The sequence below is a fragment of the Channa argus genome, unplaced genomic scaffold (genome assembly GCF_033026475.1).
Source record: "Channa argus isolate prfri unplaced genomic scaffold, Channa argus male v1.0 Contig043, whole genome shotgun sequence".
Taxonomy (NCBI): Eukaryota; Metazoa; Chordata; class Actinopteri; order Anabantiformes; family Channidae; genus Channa; species Channa argus.
The window spans coordinates 238,240-257,681 of NW_027125262.1; the positions used below are offsets into that span (position 1 = coordinate 238,240).

The 19,442-nt window shown below is 43.8% G+C and overlaps 14 non-coding genes across 14 annotated transcripts; all 14 read right to left on the reverse strand.

The window, feature by feature from the left end:
* Positions 1-759: 759 nt before the first annotated feature.
* trnas-aga (transfer RNA serine (anticodon AGA)) lies at positions 760-841 on the reverse strand. Its single transcript has one exon. It is a non-coding gene; the product is annotated as a tRNA-Ser (tRNA).
* Positions 842-2,130: 1,289 nt separating this feature from the next.
* Positions 2,131-2,217, reverse strand: trnay-gua (transfer RNA tyrosine (anticodon GUA)). Its single transcript is given in 2 exon segments — positions 2,131-2,166; positions 2,181-2,217. It is a non-coding gene; the product is annotated as a tRNA-Tyr (tRNA).
* A 1,123-nt stretch (positions 2,218-3,340) lies between these two features.
* On the reverse strand, positions 3,341-3,422 carry trnas-aga (transfer RNA serine (anticodon AGA)). Its single transcript has one exon. It is a non-coding gene; the product is annotated as a tRNA-Ser (tRNA).
* Positions 3,423-5,195: 1,773 nt separating this feature from the next.
* On the reverse strand, positions 5,196-5,277 carry trnas-aga (transfer RNA serine (anticodon AGA)). Its single transcript has one exon. It is a non-coding gene; the product is annotated as a tRNA-Ser (tRNA).
* A 1,289-nt stretch (positions 5,278-6,566) lies between these two features.
* trnay-gua (transfer RNA tyrosine (anticodon GUA)) lies at positions 6,567-6,653 on the reverse strand. The gene is given in 2 exon segments: positions 6,567-6,602; positions 6,617-6,653. It is a non-coding gene; the product is annotated as a tRNA-Tyr (tRNA).
* Positions 6,654-7,778: 1,125 nt separating this feature from the next.
* trnas-aga (transfer RNA serine (anticodon AGA)) lies at positions 7,779-7,860 on the reverse strand. Its single transcript has one exon. It is a non-coding gene; the product is annotated as a tRNA-Ser (tRNA).
* A 1,773-nt stretch (positions 7,861-9,633) lies between these two features.
* trnas-aga (transfer RNA serine (anticodon AGA)) lies at positions 9,634-9,715 on the reverse strand. The gene has a single exon. It is a non-coding gene; the product is annotated as a tRNA-Ser (tRNA).
* Positions 9,716-11,004: 1,289 nt separating this feature from the next.
* trnay-gua (transfer RNA tyrosine (anticodon GUA)) lies at positions 11,005-11,091 on the reverse strand. Its single transcript is given in 2 exon segments — positions 11,005-11,040; positions 11,055-11,091. It is a non-coding gene; the product is annotated as a tRNA-Tyr (tRNA).
* Positions 11,092-12,217: 1,126 nt separating this feature from the next.
* trnas-aga (transfer RNA serine (anticodon AGA)) lies at positions 12,218-12,299 on the reverse strand. Its single transcript has one exon. It is a non-coding gene; the product is annotated as a tRNA-Ser (tRNA).
* Positions 12,300-13,588: 1,289 nt separating this feature from the next.
* On the reverse strand, positions 13,589-13,675 carry trnay-gua (transfer RNA tyrosine (anticodon GUA)). The gene is given in 2 exon segments: positions 13,589-13,624; positions 13,639-13,675. It is a non-coding gene; the product is annotated as a tRNA-Tyr (tRNA).
* Positions 13,676-14,800: 1,125 nt separating this feature from the next.
* Positions 14,801-14,882, reverse strand: trnas-aga (transfer RNA serine (anticodon AGA)). The gene has a single exon. It is a non-coding gene; the product is annotated as a tRNA-Ser (tRNA).
* Positions 14,883-16,171: 1,289 nt separating this feature from the next.
* On the reverse strand, positions 16,172-16,258 carry trnay-gua (transfer RNA tyrosine (anticodon GUA)). The gene is given in 2 exon segments: positions 16,172-16,207; positions 16,222-16,258. It is a non-coding gene; the product is annotated as a tRNA-Tyr (tRNA).
* Positions 16,259-17,431: 1,173 nt separating this feature from the next.
* trnas-aga (transfer RNA serine (anticodon AGA)) lies at positions 17,432-17,513 on the reverse strand. The gene has a single exon. It is a non-coding gene; the product is annotated as a tRNA-Ser (tRNA).
* A 1,289-nt stretch (positions 17,514-18,802) lies between these two features.
* trnay-gua (transfer RNA tyrosine (anticodon GUA)) lies at positions 18,803-18,889 on the reverse strand. Its single transcript is given in 2 exon segments — positions 18,803-18,838; positions 18,853-18,889. It is a non-coding gene; the product is annotated as a tRNA-Tyr (tRNA).
* Between the last annotated feature and the right edge of the window lie 553 nt (positions 18,890-19,442).

The window sequence follows — 19,442 nt, forward strand, 5'->3', positions numbered from 1 at the left end:
ATACACAGTAACAGTAACACAGAAAATGTCAATACTTCAGCATACATTGAGATATGGTTCAAATTCATTTTAAACATGAATTAGGGCAAATCATTAGAATCACATCTTAATATAAACACCTCAACCACCCATTATTACCTCAATATAAACACATAGTAGGGTGACAGATTCTATTAAAAATCTCTTAATGAAAACTGGTATATGAAACCCAGCAAATGAAATACTGATTGTGCACCTAACACACTCTTGCCAGGATTTGCACCTGGAGTCTTCCACCCAAAGGATGGATGTGTTGCTATTACACCACAAGAGTTGTGTTTTTTTCCCCACATTTTTTTAAAGAGAGAGTGCAAACACAACAACTAAAAACTATATACAATAACAATTTAAAACCTGTCTATATACAAAACCCCAAAACACTAACAAATTACACCATCCCTGGATTAGGTGCCAAGTCCAGCTGACAAAAGATGTTAATGACATTTAGTTTAACAGGCTAATGTGGTTGGAAGGCGGATCCACTATGTTGCAATGTAGTTGCTAACTGTAGTTTGTTTTGGTCAGCATGGTATTTGTTTAGGACTATTCAGCCTTTACAATGTGCAGCAGCAGATTCATTAATATACAGTACAATGCCTCAGCAGATGTTCCCAACACTTTCCCAATTGGTACTGAAAAACAAGCTAGGAACACAACACTAATTATGCAATGGTCAATCAAGAACCTTATCCAAGGTAAAACAACATCAGGGGAACTTCACATTGTTGGCAGGATTCGAACCTGCGCGGGGAGACCCCAATGGATTTCTAGTCCATCGCCTTAACCACTCGGCCACAACAACACTCCTGGAGGCTCACGCGAAGGTGGCTAGGCCACCGTCTGTTGATTCCAGGGGTCTCAAACTCAAATTACCTGAGGGCTGCAGGACGCAGAGTCTGGGTGTGGCTGGGCTGCATCAGGTATTCCACTGAAAAAGCTTTGTTCAAAAAATCTAATCTTCTCAAACATCACTACTAACAGTTCTTTAACTATAATGGGTTCTTGTGAACATGAACGGTTTTTCTAAACATGGCTTCTCTTGCCTGCTTCCTGCTGCCAGAAACCTGGCAGCGCTTCCTCTCACATAGCTGAGCCACATTTGGCTTGAGCGAGGAAGCAGTTGACACCCTCACTATGGCTTGAAGAAGATCGTCAGTAAGTCTCGACCTGTACTTGGACTTTTTGAAGTTATAGAAAAACTTTTTGCACAAATATGTGCTCCCAAAAAGGCACAGGCTCAGGGGAGCCGGGGGTCAATTTTCTCGACTGCGACCGGGCTGTTCATTATCAGCTGGGACAACATTAATTATTTATTATATAAAACAATGGGATGCAGCCATGGAGGCGTGATTCACTGGCTTTTAGTTTCTATAATAACCCCATGGATTCAGCTGTACGTCCTACCCAACACCGATGTTCTGTTGCTTATGTAACCGAGGCAGGTAAGCCTTTGATGAGGCTCCAGCCTGACTCCGAAGCGGGACGGCGGGCGGGAGCTGGCTGAATGGCCCCATTGAAGGTCCACACCCATTAGTGACATCGTCAACGGAACGTCGGTGTTGGTCCTTAACGGCGGTAACATTGACTTCGTCCAGCTCGAAGTCAAACATTCTCATTTCAAACACAGTAACAAGTAGGAATTCTATGACGGCTATGTGATGTTACACGAGCGCCTCCATAGTTGTGCAATGTTTCTCTGCTTGCATCAACCCCGGCTGATGGCCCGCCCTCGGGAGCCATATAGTCCAGTGTGATTGGTAGGTTCGTTCAGCTCCAGCTTGCACAAAAAAAGGAACCTTCTGCACACAACGCGGGAAAGTGCCATTCGTATAGAACTCGCTGGCCGCACTAAAGATTAAACTTTCATATCGTCCTGAGGGCCACAAAATATTGTCTCGCAGGCCGCAAGCTTGAGAACCCTGTTTTAATCCATGGTCAAAAGCAGTCCTGTAAATTGGAGCAGGAGCTTTGGTGAGTAAAGGCAACATTTTGCAGAGCTTTGAAAAAATGTCCTTGCAGCGGGAGATGTTAGTATAGGGACAAGTAGCCATGGCGTTAGAGCAGTACCTGGACTGTTCCGCCAAAATGTTCTCCTTCGAGCCGGAGTTGAACCAGCGACCTAAGGATCCCAGCTGACTAACCTACAGTCCTCCGCTCTACCAACTGAGCTATCGAAGGGTGGGGAGGGGCTTGTTCTACGTACCTCTAATCCAGAAGATTAGAGGTAAGAAGATTAGGTGCCAAGTCCAGCTGACAAAAGATGTCAATGACATTTAGTTTAACAGACTAACGTGGTTGGAAGGCGGATCCACTATGGTGTAATGTAACTGCTCACTGTAGTTTGTTTGGTCAGCATGGCATTTTTTTAGGAATATTCAGACTTTACAATGCAGATCTTCCCAACACTTTCCTAAATGGTACTGAAAAACTAGCTAGGGACACTGGTTGAAAAGGGAATTTTAAGGGGGGGGAAGAAAAAGAAGAGAGGAAGGGGGGAAGAGAAACAGAAAGAAAAGGAGAAAAATTCAATATAAAATCCATAATACACAGTAACAGTAACACAGAAAGTGTCAATACTTCAGCATACATTGAGATATGGTTCAAATTCATTTTAAACATGAATTAGGGCAAATCATTAGAATCACATCTTAATATAAACACCTCAACCACCCATTATTACCTCAATATAAACACATAGTAGGGTGACAGATTCTATTAAAAATCTCTTAATGAAAACTGGTATATGAAACCCAGCAAATGAAATACTGATTGTGCACCTAACACACTCTTGCCAGGATTTGCACCTGGAGTCTTCCACCCAAAGGATGGATGTGTTGCTATTACACCACAAGAGTTGTGTTTTTTTCCCCACATTTTTTTAAAGAGAGAGTGCAAACACAACAACTAAAAACTATATACAATAACAATTTAAAACCTGTCTATATACAAAACCCCAAAACACTAACAAATTACACCATCCCTGGATTAGGTGCCAAGTCCAGCTGACAAAAGATTTTAATGACATTTAGTTTAAAAGGCTAATGTGGTTGGAAGGCGGATCCACTATGTTGCAATGTAATTGCTCACTGTAGTTTGTTTTGGTCAGCATGGTATTTGTTTAGGACTATTCAACCTTTACAATGTGCAGCAGCATATTCATTAATATACAGTACAATGCCTCAGCAGATGTTCCCAACACTTTCCCAATTGGTACTGAAAAACAAGCTAGGAACACAACACTAATTATGCAATGGTCAATCAAGAACCTTATCCAAGGTAAAACAACATCAGGGGAACTTCACGTTGTTGGCAGGATTCGAACCTGCGCGGGGAGACCCCAATGGATTTCTAGTCCATCGCCTTAACCACTCGGCCACAACAACACTCCTGGAGGCTCACGCGAAGGTGGCTAGGCCACCGTCTGTTGATTCCAGGGGTCTCAAACTCAAATTACCTGAGGGCTGCAGGACGCAGAGTCTGGGTGTGGCTGGGCTGCATCAGGTATTCCACTGAAAAAGCTTTGTTCAAAAAATCTAATCTTCTCAAACATCACTACTAACAGTTCTTTAACTATAATGGGTTCTTGTGAACATGAACGGTTTTTCTAAACATGGCTTCTCTTGCCTGCTTCCTGCTGCCAGAGACCTGGCAGCGCTTCCTCTCACATAGCTGAGCCACATTTGGCTTGAGCGAGGAAGCAGTTGACACCCTCACTATGGCTTGAAGAAGATCGTCAGTAAGTCTCGACCTGTACTTGGACTTTTTGAAGTTATAGAAAAACTTTTTGCACAAATATGTGCTCCCAAAAAGGCACAGGCTCAGGGGAGCCGGGGGTCAATTTTCTCGACAGCGACCGGGCTGTTCATTATCAGCTGGGACAACATTAATTATTTATTATATAAAACAATGGGATGCAGCCATGGAGGCGTTATTCACTGGCTTTTAGTTTCTATAATAACCCCATGGATTCAGCTGTACGTCCTACCCAACACCGATGTTCTGTTGCTTATGTAACCGAGGCAGGTAAGCCTTTGATGAGGCTCCAGCCTGACTCCGAAGCGGGACGGCGGGCGGGAGCTGGCTGAATGGCCCCATTGAAGGTCCACACCCATTAGTGACATCGTCAACGGAACGTCGGTGTTGGTCCTTAACGGCGGTAACATTGACTTCGTCCAGCTCGAAGTCAAACATTCTCATTTCAAACACAGTAACAAGTAGGAATTCTATGACGGCTATGTGATGTTACACGAGCGCCTCCATAGTTGTGCAATGTTTCTCTGCTTGCATCACCCCCGGCTGATGGCCCGCCCTCGGGAGCCATATAGTCCAGTGTGATTGAGAGGAAGGGGGGAAGAGAAACAGAAAGAAAAAGAGAAAAATTCAATATAAAATCCATAATACACAGTAACAGTAACACAGAAAATGTCAATACTTCAGCATACATTGAGATATGGTTCAAATTCATTTTAAACATGAATTAGGGCAAATCATTAGAATCACATCTTAATATAAACACCTCAACCACCCATTATTACCTCAATATAAACACATAGTAGGGTGACAGATTCTATTAAAAATCTCTTAATGAAAACTGGTATATGAAACCCAGCAAATGAAATACTGATTGTGCACCTAACACACTCTTGCCAGGATTTGCACCTGGAGTCTTCCACCCAAAGGATGGATGTGTTGCTATTACACCACAAGAGTTGTGTTTTTTTCCCCACATTTTTTTAAAGAGAGAGTGCAAACACAACAACTAAAAACTATATACAATAACAATTTAAAACCTGTCTATATACAAAACCCCAAAACACTAACAAATTACACCATCCCTGGATTAGGTGCCAAGTCCAGCTTACAAAAGATGTTAATGACATTTAGTTTAACAGGCTAATGTGGTTGGAAGGCGGATCCACTATGTTGCAATGTAGTTGCTAACTGTAGTTTGTTTTGGTCAGCATGGGATTTGTTTAGGACTATTCAGCCTTTACAATGTGCAGCAGCAGATTCATTAATATACAGTACAATGCCTCAGCAGATGTTCCCAACACTTTCCCAATTGGTACTGAAAAACAAGCTAGGAACACAACACTAATTATGCAATGGTCAATCAAGAACCTTATCCAAGGTAAAACAACATCAGGGGAACTTCACGTTGTTGGCAGGATTCGAACCTGCGCGGGGAGACCCCAGTGGATTTCTAGTCCATCGCATTAACCACTCGGCCACAACAACACTCCTGGAGGCTCACGCGAAGGTGGCTAGGCCACTGTCTGTTGATTCCAGGGGTCTCAAACTCAAATTACCTGAGGGCTGCAGGACGCAGAGTCTGGGTGTGGCTGGGCTGCATCAGGTATTCCACTGAAAAAGCTTTGTTCAAAAAATCTAATCTTCTCAAACATCACTACTAACAGTTCTTTAACTATAATGGGTTCTTGTGAACATGAACGGTTTTTCTAAACATGGCTTCTCTTGCCTGCTTCCTACTGCCAGAGACCTGGCAGCGCTTCCTCTCACATAGCTGAGCCACATTTGGCTTGAGCGAGGAAGCAGTTGACACCCTCACTATGGCTTGAAGAAGATCGTCAGTAAGTCTCGACCTGTACTTGGACTTTTTGAAGTTATAGAAAAACTTTTTGCACAAATATGTGCTCCCAAAAAGGCACAGGCTCAGGGGAGCCGGGGGTCAATTTTCTCGACAGCGACCGGGCTGTTCATTATCAGCTGGGACAACATTAATTATTTATTATATAAAACAATGGGATGCAGCCATGGAGGCGTGATTCACTGGCTTTTAGTTTCTATAATAACCCCATGGATTCAGCTGTACGTCCTACCCAACACCGATGTTCTGTTGCTTATGTAACCGAGGCAGGTAAGCCTTTGATGAGGCTCCAGCCTGACTCCGAAGCGGGACGGCGGGCGGGAGCTGGCTGAATGGCCCCATTGAAGGTCCACACCCATTAGTGACATCGTCAACGGAACGTCGGTGTTGGTCCTTAACGGCGGTAACATTGACTTCGTCCAGCTCGAAGTCAAACATTCTCATTTCAAACACAGTAACAAGTAGGAATTCTATGACGGCTATGTGATGTTACACGAGCGCCTCCATAGTTGTGCAATGTTTCTCTGCTTGCATCAACCCCGGCTGATGGCCCGCCCTCGGGAGCCATATAGTCCAGTGTGATTGGTAGGTTCGTTCAGCTCCAGCTTGCACAAAAAAAGGAACCTTCTGCACACAACGCGGGAAAGTGCCATTCGTATAGAACTCGCTGGCCGCACTAAAGATTAAACTTTCATATCGTCCTGAGGGCCACAAAATATTGTCTCGCAGGCCGCAAGCTTGAGAACCCTGTTTTAATCCATGGTCAAAAGCAGTCCTGTAAATTGGAGCAGGAGCTTTGGTGAGTAAAGGCAACATGTTGCAGAGCTTTGAAAAAATGTCCTTGCAGCGGGAGATGTTAGTATAGGGACAAGTAGCCATGGCGTTAGAGCAGTACCTGGACTGTTCCGCCAAAATGTTCTCCTTCGAGCCGGAGTTGAACCAGCGACCTAAGGATCCCAGCTGACTAACCTACAGTCCTCCGCTCTACCAACTGAGCTATCGAAGGGTGGGGAGGGACTTGTTCTACGTACCTCTAATCCAGAAGATTAGAGGTAAGAAGATTAGGTGCCAAGTCCAGCTGACAAAAGATGTCAATGACATTTAGTTTAACAGACTAACGTGGTTGGAAGGCGGATCCACTATGGTGTAATGTAACTGCTCACTGTAGTTTGTTTTGGTCAGCATGGCATTTTTTTAGGAATATTCAGACTTTACAATGCAGATCTTCCCAACACTTTCCTAAATGGTACTGAAAAACTAGCTAGGGACACTGGTTGAAAAGGGAATTTTAAGGGGGGGGAAGAAAAAAGAAGAGAGGAAGGGGGGAAGAGAAACAGAAAGAAAAGGAGAAAAATTCAATATAAAATCCATAATACACAGTAACAGTAACACAGAAAGTGTCAATACTTCAGCATACATTGAGATATGGTTCAAATTCATTTTAAACATGAATTAGGGCAAATCATTAGAATCACATCTTAATATAAACACCTCAACCACCCATTATTACCTCAATATAAACACATAGTAGGGTGACAGATTCTATTAAAAATCTCTTAATGAAAACTGGTATATGAAACCCAGCAAATGAAATACTGATTGTGCACCTAACACACTCTTGCCAGGATTTGCACCTGGAGTCTTCCACCCAAAGGATGGATGTGTTGCTATTACACCACAAGAGTTGTGTTTTTTTCCCCACATTTTTTTAAAGAGAGATTGCAACCACAACAACTAAAAACTATATACAATAACAATTTAAAACCTGTCTATATACAAAACCCCAAAACACTAACAAATTACACCATCCCTGGATTAGGTACCAAGTCCAGCTGACAAAAGATTTTAATGACATTTAGTTTAAAAGGCTAATGTGGTTGGAAGGCGGATCCACTATGTTGCAATGTAATTGCTCACTGTAGTTTGTTTTGGTCAGCATGGTATTTGTTTAGGACTATTCAGCCTTTACAATGTGCAGCAGCATATTCATTAATATACAGTACAATGCCTCAGCAGATGTTCCCAACACTTTCCCAATTGGTACTGAAAAACAAGCTAGGAACACAACACTAATTATGCAATGGTCAATCAAGAACCTTATCCAAGGTAAAACAACATCAGGGGAACTTCACGTTGTTGGCAGGATTCGAACCTGCGCGGGGAGACCCCAATGGATTTCTAGTCCATCGCCTTAACCACTCGGCCACAACAACACTCCTGGAGGCTCACGCGAAGGTGGCTAGGCCACCGTCTGTTGATTCCAGGGGTCTCAAACTCAAATTACCTGAGGGCTGCAGGACGCAGAGTCTGGGTGTGGCTGGGCTGCATCAGGTATTCCACTGAAAAAGCTTTGTTCAAAAAATCTAATCTTCTCAAACATCACTACTAACAGTTCTTTAACTATAATGGGTTCTTGTGAACATGAACGGTTTTTCTAAACATGGCTTCTCTTGCCTGCTTCCTGCTGCCAGAGACCTGGCAGCGCTTCCTCTCACATAGCTGAGCCACATTTGGCTTGAGCGAGGAAGCAGTTGACACCCTCACTATGGCTTGAAGAAGATCGTCAGTAAGTCTCGACCTGTACTTGGACTTTTTGAAGTTATAGAAAAACTTTTTGCACAAATATGTGCTCCCAAAAAGGCACAGGCTCAGGGGAGCCGGGGGTCAATTTTCTCGACAGCGACCGGGCTGTTCATTATCAGCTGGGACAACATTAATTATTTATTATATAAAACAATGGGATGCAGCCATGGAGGCGTTATTCACTGGCTTTTAGTTTCTATAATAACCCCATGGATTCAGCTGTACGTCCTACCCAACACCGATCTTCTGTTGCTTATGTAACCGAGGCAGGTAAGCCTTTGATGAGGCTCCAGCCTGACTCCGAAGCGGGACGGCGGGCGGGAGCTGGCTGAATGGCCCCATTGAAGGTCCACACCCATTAGTGACATCGTCAACGGAACGTCGGTGTTGGTCCTTAACGGCGGTAACATTGACTTCGTCCAGCTCGAAGTCAAACATTCTCATTTCAAACACAGTAACAAGTAGGAATTCTATGACGGCTATGTGATGTTACACGAGCGCCTCCATAGTTGTGCAATGTTTCTCTGCTTGCATCACCCCCGGCTGATGGCCCGCCCTCGGGAGCCATATAGTCCAGTGTGATTGAGAGGAAGGGGGGAAGAGAAACAGAAAGAAAAAGAGAAAAATTCAATATAAAATCCATAATACACAGTAACAGTAACACAGAAAATGTCAATACTTCAGCATACATTGAGATATGGTTCAAATTCATTTTAAACATGAATTAGGGCAAATCATTAGAATCACATCTTAATATAAACACCTCAACCACCCATTATTACCTCAATATAAACACATAGTAGGGTGACAGATTCTATTAAAAATCTCTTAATGAAAACTGGTATATGAAACCCAGCAAATGAAATACTGATTGTGCACCTAACACACTCTTGCCAGGATTTGCACCTGGAGTCTTCCACCCAAAGGATGGATGTGTTGCTATTACACCACAAGAGTTGTGTTTTTTTCCCCACATTTTTTTAAAGAGAGAGTGCAAACACAACAACTAAAAACTATATACAATAACAATTTAAAACCTGTCTATATACAAAACCCCAAAACACTAACAAATTACACCATCCCTGGATTAGGTGCCAAGTCCAGCTGACAAAAGATGTTAATGACATTTAGTTTAACAGGCTAATGTGGTTGGAAGGCGGATCCACTATGTTGCAATGTAGTTGCTAACTGTAGTTTGTTTTGGTCAGCATGGTATTTGTTTAGGACTATTCAGCCTTTACAATGTGCAGCAGCAGATTCATTAATATACAGTACAATGCCTCAGCAGATGTTCCCAACACTTTCCCAATTGGTACTGAAAAACAAGCTAGGAACACAACACTAATTATGCAATGGTCAATCAAGAACCTTATCCAAGGTAAAACAACATCAGGGGAACTTCACATTGTTGGCAGGATTCGAACCTGCGCGGGGAGACCCCAATGGATTTCTAGTCCATCGCCTTAACCACTCGGCCACAACAACACTCCTGGAGGCTCACGCGAAGGTGGCTAGGCCACCGTCTGTTGATTCCAGGGGTCTCAAACTCAAATTACCTGAGGGCTGCAGGACGCAGAGTCTGGGTGTGGCTGGGCTGCATCAGGTATTCCACTGAAAAAGCTTTGTTCAAAAAATCTAATCTTCTCAAACATCACTACTAACAGTTCTTTAACTATAATGGGTTCTTGTGAACATGAACGGTTTTTCTAAACATGGCTTCTCTTGCCTGCTTCCTGCTGCCAGAAACCTGGCAGCGCTTCCTCTCACATAGCTGAGCCACATTTGGCTTGAGCGAGGAAGCAGTTGACACCCTCACTATGGCTTGAAGAAGATCGTCAGTAAGTCTCGACCTGTACTTGGACTTTTTGAAGTTATAGAAAAACTTTTTGCACAAATATGTGCTCCCAAAAAGGCACAGGCTCAGGGGAGACGGGGGTCAATTTTCTCGACTGCGACCGGGCTGTTCATTATCAGCTGGGACAACATTAATTATTTATTATATAAAACAATGGGATGCAGCCATGGAGGCGTGATTCACTGGCTTTTAGTTTCTATAATAACCCCATGGATTCAGCTGTACGTCCTACCCAACACCGATGTTCTGTTGCTTATGTAACCGAGGCAGGTAAGCCTTTGATGAGGCTCCAGCCTGACTCCGAAGCGGGACGGCGGGCGGGAGCTGGCTGAATGGCCCCATTGAAGGTCCACACCCATTAGTGACATCGTCAACGGAACGTCGGTGTTGGTCCTTAACGGCGGTAACATTGACTTCGTCCAGCTCGAAGTCAAACATTCTCATTTCAAACACAGTAACAAGTAGGAATTCTATGACGGCTATGTGATGTTACACGAGCGCCTCCATAGTTGTGCAATGTTTCTCTGCTTGCATCAACCCCGGCTGATGGCCCGCCCTCGGGAGCCATATAGTCCAGTGTGATTGGTAGGTTCGTTCAGCTCCAGCTTGCACAAAAAAAGGAACCTTCTGCACACAACGCGGGAAAGTGCCATTCGTATAGAACTCGCTGGCCGCACTAAAGATTAAACTTTCATATCGTCCTGAGGGCCACAAAATATTGTCTCGCAGGCCGCAAGCTTGAGAACCCTGTTTTAATCCATGGTCAAAAGCAGTCCTGTAAATTGGAGCAGGAGCTTTGGTGAGTAAAGGCAACATGTTGCAGAGCTTTGAAAAAATGTCCTTGCAGCGGGAGATGTTAGTATAGGGACAAGTAGCCATGGCGTTAGAGCAGTACCTGGACTGTTCCGCCAAAATGTTCTCCTTCGAGCCGGAGTTGAACCAGCGACCTAAGGATCCCAGCTGACTAACCTACAGTCCTCCGCTCTACCAACTGAGCTATCGAAGGGTGGGGAGGGACTTGTTCTACGTACCTCTAATCCAGAAGATTAGAGGTAAGAAGATTAGGTGCCAAGTCCAGCTGACAAAAGATGTCAATGACATTTAGTTTAACAGACTAACGTGGTTGGAATGCGGATCCACTATGGTGTAATGTAATTGCTCACTGTAGTTTGTTTTGGTCAGCATGGCATTTTTTTAGGACTATTCAGACTTTACAATGCAGATGTTCCCAACACTTTCATAAATGGTACTGAAAAACTAGCTAGGGACACTGGTTGAAAAGGGAATTTTAAGGGGGGGGGAAGAAAAAAGAAGAGAGGAAGGGGGGAAGAGAAACAGAAAGAAAAGGAGAAAAATTCAATATAAAATCCATAATACACAGTAACAGTAACACAGAAAATGTCAATACTTCAGCATACATTGAGATATGGTTCAAATTCATTTTAAACATGAATTAGGGCAAATCATTAGAATCACATCTTAATATAAACACCTCAACCACCCATTATTACCTCAATATAAACACATAGTAGGGTGACAGATTCTATTAAAAATCTCTTAATGAAAACTGGTATATGAAACCCAGCAAATGAAATACTGATTGTGCACCTAACACACTCTTGCCAGGATTTGCACCTGGAGTCTTCCACCCAAAGGATGGATGTGTTGCTATTACACCACAAGAGTTGTGTTTTTTTCCCCACATTTTTTTAAAGAGAGAGTGCAAACACAACAACTAAAAACTATATACAATAACAATTTAAAACCTGTCTATATACAAAACCCCAAAACACTAACAAATTACACCATCCCTGGATTAGGTGCCAAGTCCAGCTGACAAAAGATGTTAATGACATTTAGTTTAACAGGCTAATGTGGTTGGAAGGCGGATCCACTATGTTGCAATGTAGTTGCTCACTGTAGTTTGTTTTGGTCAGCATGGTATTTGTTTAGGACTATTCAGCCTTTACAATGTGCAGCAGCAGATTCATTAATATACAGTACAATGCCTCAGCAGATGTTCCCAACACTTTCCCAATTGGTACTGAAAAACAAGCTAGGAACACAACACTAATTATGCAATGGTCAATCAAGAACCTTATCCAAGGTAAAACAACATCAGGGGAACTTCACATTGTTGGCAGGATTCGAACCTGCGCGGGGAGACCCCAATGGATTTCTAGTCCATCGCCTTAACCACTCGGCCACAACAACACTCCTGGAGGCTCACGTGAAGGTGGCTAGGCCACCGTCTGTTGATTCCAGGGGTCTCAAACTCAAATTACCTGAGGGCTGCAGGACGCAGAGTCTGGGTGTGGCTGGGCTGCATCAGGTATTCCACTGAAAAAGCTTTGTTCAAAAAATCTAATCTTCTCAAACATCACTACTAACAGTTCTTTAACTATAATGGGTTCTTTTGAACATTAACGGTTTTTCTAAACATGGCTTCTCTTGCCTGCTTCCTGCTGCCAGAGATCTGGCAGCGCTTCCTCTCACATAGCTGAGCCACATTTGGCTTGAGCGAGGAAGCAGTTGACACCCTCACTATGGCTTGAAGAAGATCGTCAGTAAGTCTCGACCTGTACTTGGACTTTTTGAAGTTATAGAAAAACTTTTTGCACAAATATGTGCTCCCAAAAAGGCACAGGCTCAGGGGAGCCGGGGGTCAATTTTATCGACTGCGACCGGGCTGTTCATTATCAGCTGGGACAACATTAATTATTTATTATATAAAACAATGGGATGCAGCCATGGAGGCGTTATTCACTGGCTTTTAGTTTCTATAATAACCCCATGGATTCAGCTGTACGTCCTACCCAACACCGATGTTCTGTTGCTTATGTAACCGAGGCAGGTAAGCCTTTGATGAGGCTCCAGCCTGACTCCGAAGCGGGACGGCGGGCGGGAGCTGGCTGAATGGCCCCATTGAAGGTCCACACCCATTAGTGACATCGTCAACGGAACGTCGGTGTTGGTCCTTAACGGCGGTAACATTGACTTCGTCCAGCTCGAAGTCAAACATTCTCATTTCAAACACAGTAACAAGTAGGAATTCTATGACGGCTATGTGATGTTACACGAGCGCCTCCATAGTTGTGCAATGTTTCTCTGCTTGCATCAACCCCGGCTGATGGCCCGCCCTCGGGAGCCATATAGTCCAGTGTGATTGGTAGGTTCGTTCAGCTCCAGCTTGCACAAAAAAAGGAACCTTCTGCACACAACGCGGGAAAGTGCCATTCGTATAGAACTCGCTGGCCGCACTAAAGATTAAACTTTCATATCGTCCTGAGGGCCACAAAATATTGTCTCGCAGGCCGCAAGCTTGAGAACCCTGTTTTAATCCATGGTCAAAAGCAGTCCTGTAAATTGGAGCAGGAGCTTTGGTGAGTAAAGGCAACATGTTGCAGAGCTTTGAAAAAATGTCCTTGCAGCGGGAGATGTTAGTATAGGGACAAGTAGCCATGGCGTTAGAGCAGTACCTGGACTGTTCCGCCAAAATGTTCTCCTTCGAGCCGGAGTTGAACCAGCGACCTAAGGATCCCAGCTGACTAACCTACAGTCCTCCGCTCTACCAACTGAGCTATCGAAGGGTGGGGAGGGACTTGTTCTACGTACCTCTAATCCAGAAGATTAGAGGTAAGAAGATTAGGTGCCAAGTTCAGCTGACAAAAGATGTCAATGACATTTAGTTTAACAGACTAACGTGGTTGGAAGGCGGATCCACTATGGTGTAATGTAACTGCTCACTGTAGTTTGTTTTGGTCAGCATGGCATTTTTTTAGGAATATTCAGACTTTACAATGCAGATCTTCCCAACACTTTCCTAAATGGTACTGAAAAACTAGCTAGGGACCCTGGTTGAAAAGGGAATTTTAAGGGGGGGGAAGAAAAAAGAAGAGAGGAAGGGGGGAAGAGAAACAGAAAGAAAAGGAGAAAAATTCAATATAAAATCCATAATACACAGTAACAGTAACACAGAAAGTGTCAATACTTCAGCATACATTGAGATATGGTTCAAATTCATTTTAAACATGAATTAGGGCAAATCATTAGAATCACATCTTAATATAAACACCTCAACCACCCATTATTACCTCAATATAAACACATAGTAGGGTGACAGATTCTATTAAAAATCTCTTAATGAAAACTGGTATATGAAACCCAGCAAATGAAATACTGATTGTGCACCTAACACACTCTTGCCAGGATTTGCACCTGGAGTCTTCCACCCAAAGGATGGATGTGTTGCTATTACACCACAAGAGTTGTGTTTTTTTCCCCACTTTTTTTTAAAGAGAGAGTGCAAACACAACAATTAAAAACTATATACAATAACAATTTAAAACGTGTCTATATACAAAACCCCAAAACACTAACAAATTACACCATCCCTGGATTAGGTGCCAAGTCCAGCTGACAAAAGATGTTAATGACATTTAGTTTAACAGGCTAATGTGGTTGGAAGGCGGATCCACTACGTTGCAATGTAGTTGCTCACTGTAGTTTGTTTTGGTCAGCATGGTATTTGTTTAGGACTATTCAGCCTTTACAATGTGCAGCAGCAGATTCATTAATATACAGTACAATGCCTCAGCAGATGTTCCCAACACTTTCCCAATTGGTACTGAAAAACAAGCTAGGAACACAACACTAATTATGCAATGGTCAATCAAGAACCTTATCCAAGGTAAAACAACATCAGGGGAACTTCACGTTGTTGGCAGGATTCGAACCTGCGCGGGGAGACCCCAGTGGATTTCTAGTCCATCGCATTAACCACTCGGCCACAACAACACTCCTGGAGGTTCACGCGAAGGTGGCTAGGCCACCGTCTGTTGATTCCAGGGGTCTCAAACTCAAATTACCTGAGGGCTGCAGGACGAAGAGTCTGGGTGTGGCTGGGCTGCATCAGGTATTCCACTGAAAAAGCTTTGTTCAAAAAATCTAATCTTCTCAAACATCACTACTAACAGTTCTTTAACTATAATGGGTTCTTGTGAACATGAACGGTTTTTCTAAACATGGCTTCTCTTGCCTGCTTCCTGCTGCCAGAGACCTGGCAGCGCTTCCTCTCACATAGCTGAGCCACATTTGGCTTGAGCGAGGAAGCAGTTGACACCCTCACTATGGCTTGAAGAAGATCGTCAGTAAGTCTCGACCTGTACTTGGACTTTTTGAAGTTATAGAAAAACTTTTTGCACAAATATGTGCTCCCAAAAAGGCACAGGCTCAGGGGAGCCGGGGGTCAATTTTATCGACTGCGACCGGGCTGTTCATTATCACCTGGGACAACATTAATTATTTATTATATAAAACAATGGGATGCAGCCATGGAGGCGTTATTCACTGGCTTTTAGTTTCTATAATAACCCCATGGATTCAGCTGTACGTCCTACCCAACACCGATGTTCTGTTGCTTATGTAACCGAGGCAGGTAAGCCTTTGATGAGGCTCCAGCCTGACTCCGAAGCGGGACGGCGGGCGGGAGCTGGCTGAATGGCCCCATTGAAGGTCCACACCCATTAGTGACATCGTCAACGGAACGTCGGTGTTGGTCCTTAACGGCGGTAACATTGACTTCGTCCAGCTCGAAGTCAAACATTCTCATTTCAAACACAGTAACAAGTAAGAATTCTATGACGGCTATGTGATGTTACACGAGCGCCTCCATAGTTGTGCAATGTTTCTCTGCTTGCATCAACCCCGGCTGATGGCCCGCCCTCGGGAGCCATATAGTCCAGTGTGATTGGTAGGTTCGTTCAGCTCCAGCTTGCACAAAAAAAGGAACCTTCTGCACACAACGCGGGAAAGTGCCATTCGTATAGAACTCGCTGGCCGCACTAAAGATTAAACTTTCATATCGTCCTGAGGGCCACAAAATATTGTCTCGCAGGCCGCAAGCTTGAGAACCCTGTTTTAATCCATGGTCAAAAGCAGTCCTGTAAATTGGAGCAGGAGCTTTGGTGAGTAAAGGCAACATGTTGCAGAGCTTTGAAAAAATGTCCTTGCAGCGGGAGATGTTAGTATAGAGACAAATAGCCATGGCGTTAGAGCAGTACCTGGACTTTTCCGCCAAAATGTTCTCCTTCGAGCCGGAGTTGAACCAGCGACTTAAAGATCCCAGCTGACTAACCTACAGTCCTCCGCTCTACCAACTGAGCTATCGAAGGGTGGGGAGGGACTTGTTCTACGTACTTCTAATGCAGAAGATGGTAACAATCCATGTACCCACGTAACCATCTTTTAGTTACACCGGCTTATGCTTGTCTCTGGATTAGGTGCCAAGTCCAGCTGACAAAAGATGTCAATGACATTTAGTTTAACAGACTAACGTGGTTGGAAGGCGGATCCACTATGGTGTAATGTAACTGCTCACTGTAGTTTGTTTGGTCAGCATGGCATTTTTTTAGGAATATTCAGACTTTACAATGCAGATCTTCCCAACACTTTCCTAAATGGTACTGAAAAACTAGCTAGGGACACTGGTTGAAAAGGGAATTTTAAGGGGGGGGAAGAAAAAAGAAGAGAGGAAGGGGGGAAGAGAAACAGAAAGAAAAGGAGAAAAATTCAATATAAAATCCATAATACACAGTAACAGTAACACAGAAAGTGTCAATACTTCAGCATACATTGAGATATGGTTCAAATTCATTTTAAACATGAATTAGGGCAAATCATTAGAATCACATCTTAATATAAACACCTCAACCACCCATTATTACCTCAATATAAACACATAGTAGGGTGACAGATTCTATTAAAAATCTCTTAATGAAAACTGGTATATGAAACCCAGCAAATGAAATACTGATTGTGCACCTAACACACTCTTGCCAGGATTTGCACCTGGAGTCTTCCACCCAAAGGATGGATGTGTTGCTATTACACCACAAGAGTTGTGTTTTTTTCCCCACATTTTTTTAAAGAGAGAGTGCAAACACAACAACTAAAAACTATATACAATAACAATTTAAAACCTGTCTATATACAAAACCCCAAAACACTAACAAATTACACCATCCCTGGATTAGGTGCCAAGTCCAGCTGACAAAAGATTTTAATGACATTTAGTTTAAAAGGCTAATGTGGTTGGAAGGCGGATCCACTATGTTGCAATGTAATTGCTCACTGTAGTTTGTTTTGGTCAGCATGGTATTTGTTTAGGACTATTCAGCCTTTACAATGTGCAGCAGCATATTCATTAATATACAGTACAATGCCTCAGCAGATGTTCCCAACACTTTCCCAATTGGTACTGAAAAACAAGCTAGGAACACAACACTAATTATGCAATGGTCAATCAAGAACCTTATCCAAGGTAAAACAACATCAGGGGAACTTCACGTTGTTGGCAGGATTCGAACGTGCGCGGGGAGACCCCAATGGATTTCTAGTCCATCGCCTTAACCACTCGGCCACAACAACACTGCTGGAGGCTCACGCGAAGGTGGCTAGGCCACCGTCTGTTGATTCCAGGGGTCTCAAACTCAAATTACCTGAGGGCTGCAGGACGCAGAGTCTGGGTGTGGCTGGGCTGCATCAGGTATTCCACTGAAAAAGCTTTGTTCAAAAAATCTAATCTTCTCAAACATCACTACTAACAGTTCTTTAACTATAATGGGTTCTTTTGAACATGAACGGTTTTTCTAAACATGGCTTCTCTTGCCTGCTTCCTGCTGCCAGAGACCTGGCAGCGCTTCCTCTCACATAGCTGAGCCACATTTGGCTTGAGCGAGGAAGCAGTTGACACCCTCACTATGGCTTGAAGAAGATCGTCAGTAAGTCTCGACCTGTACTTGGACTTTTTGAAGTTATAGAAAAACTTTTTGCACAAATATGTGCTCCCAAAAAGGCACAGGCTCAGGGGAGCCGGGGGTCAATTTTATCGACTGCGACCGGGCTGTTCATTATCAGCTGGGACAACATTAATTATTTATTATATAAAACAATGGGATGCAGCCATGGAGGCGTTATTCACTGGCTTTTAGTTTCTATAATAACCCCATGGATTCAGCTGTACGTCCTACCCAACACCGATGTTCTGTTGCTTATGTAACCGAGGCAGGTAAGCCTTTGATGAGGCTCCAGCCTGACTCCGAAGCGGGACGGCGGGCGGGAGCTGGCTGAATGGCCCCATTGAAGGTCCACACCCATTAGTGACATCGTCAACGGAACGTCGGTGTTGGTCCTTAACGGCGGTAACATTGACTTCGTCCAGCTCGAAGTCAAACATTCTCATTTCAAACACAGTAACAAGTAGGAATTCTATGACGGCTATGTGATGTTACACGAGCGCCTCCATAGTTGTGCAATGTTTCTCTGCTTGCATCAACCCCGGCTGATGGCCCGCCCTCGGGAGCCATATAGTCCAGTGTGATTGGTAGGTTCGTTCAGCTCCAGCTTGCACAAAAAAAGGAACCTTCTGCACACAACGCGGGAAAAGGCCATTCGTATAGAACTCGCTGGCCGCACTAAAGATTAAACTTTCATATCGTCCTGAGGGCCACAAAATATTGTCTCGCAGGCCGCAAGCTTGAGAACCCTGTTTTAATCCATGGTCAAAAGCAGTCCTGTAAATTGGAGCAGGAGCTTTGGTGAGTAAAGGCAACATGTTGCAGAGCTTTGAAAAAATGTCCTTGCAGCGGGAGATGTTAGTATAGGGACAAATAGCCATGGCGTTAGAGCAGTACCTGGACTTTTCCGCCAAAATGTTCTCCTTCGAGCCGGAGTTGAACCAGCGACTTAAGGATCCCAGCTGACTAACCTACAGTCCTCCGCTCTACCAACTGAGCTATCGAAGGGTGGGGAGGGACTTGTTCTACGTACTTCTAATGCAGAAGATGGTAACAATCCATGTACCCACGTAACCATCTTTTAGTTACACCGGCTTATGCTTATCTCTGGGTGTGGCTGGGCTGCATCAGGTATTCCACTGAAAAAGCTTTGTTCAAAAAATCTAATCTTCTCAAACATCACTACTAACAGTTCTTTAACTATAATGGGTTCTTTTGAACATGAACGGTTTTTCTAAACATGGCTTCTCTTGCCTGCTTCCTGCTGCCAGAGACCTGGCAGCGCTTCCTCTCACATAGCTGAGCCACATTTGGCTTGAGCGAGGAAGCAGTTGACACCCTCACTATGGCTTGAAGAAGATCGTCAGTAAGTCTCGACCTGTACTTGGACTTTTTGAAGTTATAGAAAAACTTTTTGCACAAATATGTGCTCCCAAAAAGGCACAGGCTCAGGGGAGCCGGGGGTCAATTTTATCGACTGCGACCGGGCTGTTCATTATCAGCTGGGACAACATTAATTATTTATTATATAAAACAATGGGATGCAGCCATGGAGGCGTTA